Source organism: Copidosoma floridanum, unplaced genomic scaffold, assembly GCF_036245765.1.
Source record: "Copidosoma floridanum isolate Cflo_tuat_1 unplaced genomic scaffold, Cflo_Japanese_pri ptg000017l, whole genome shotgun sequence".
Classification (NCBI taxonomy): Eukaryota; Metazoa; Arthropoda; class Insecta; order Hymenoptera; family Encyrtidae; genus Copidosoma; species Copidosoma floridanum.
The window spans coordinates 2279462-2280937 of record NW_028321894.1 but is presented as its reverse complement, the minus strand read 5'-3'; positions in this window follow the sequence as shown (position 1 = coordinate 2280937).

Here is a 1476-nt window from a genome sequence, read left to right as displayed (position 1 = left end):
TATCTACCAGTTTGATCGCGTTTTACAGTTTTAACAAAGATTTCCTCACACTCTTTTTCGTCTGGATTTAATTCGTGTGAACAATCCGGAAGGTCTTCAAGTTTCCAAAACTTTTGAAGAAGGTCAGAAAGGTCGGTCAATGTAACGCAATTAATTAAAATCTGATGAGAACGATTAAGAGAAGATTCGCAATTGACTGCTCCTGATTTTAGTAGCAATTGGTTCACCCGGAACTGCCTTTATTATTTCTCCTGAAACTATTTGTGCATGAGCAGTGGCGCCAAGAATAAGGTCAATTTTATCCTGATATTGGTAGCGAGGATCAGCTAATCGTAGGTTCTTAAAGTTTTGAAGACTCTTTAGTGAAAAGTTAGTAGAGGGTCGATATGAAGAGACGCGGGGGAAAACTAATGCTTTGACTTTGAGGGAGGAATGAGAACGAAAATGAGGTCTTACTTCGATTTTAATAAAGGAACGTGGTTTGTTGATAAACACCTTTCCTGGGCTCACCAGCCGTACTTGAGCTTTAGTGCGTTTGAGTTTTAAAAGGTTAGACAATGACTGTGAAATGATCGAACATTGTGATCCTTAATGTACCAAAGCTCTTATTAGAAATTCTTTACGATTAAAAGCTTTAACCCTCACTCTTGCAGTGCACACAAGCACTGCTGAACTGCTATTTCAGTTTAACTGCTGTACGGAATTAATCGAAGCGACACTCTCTTCATCAGAATCTAAATCATTTTCTAAATTAGTTTGATTTGTGGCGGCATCTTTAGGGATTTTCTCCTGATGAAGTGATGTATGATGTTTACCATTGCATTTACGACACCGTTTTTCGAAGGGGCACTCCTTTACGAAATGACTACCTTAACAGTTAAAACAAAGCTTGTTTTTATATACGGTATCTTTTCTTAAGTTATTTTATTATTTTACGCTTTTAAAAGTATTTCATTTGATTTCTTTTCCGGTCAGCATGGGCCAGTGTGCATGTTTGTGAGTCATGCATGGTCGTAGTACCTTAGCTACGAGCAATCTTGTAGGTCATTTACCTCTATGCACATTGGCCCCTACGTTTAGTGTTATAAAATTGGCACGGAAAGTTTTAAAGAAAGGGGAAAAAAAGATTAATGTGGATACACCGATGTTACAGAATATTTGAAGTAATATACGCAAAACAAAGATTTGTGAACAAATTATTTGAATTTTTTTTTGTAGAACGCATTTAAATAATACACGTTACAATGTTATAGTAGTAAACTATTTTATTTTTTAAACGTTGTTTTTTTCACATTTGTGTATTGAATACGTAAATGACGTCACATGACCATTATGCTTTGATGCAGTTTGTAATATTTGAATGCCCTGGTCAGACACAATTGCGATGATCTATTATATTTTTTTTGTGTTTTTATGAATAAATAAAAAACATCGGCATAAATTGACTTCTAAATAAAATGATTGACTGTCACAGGA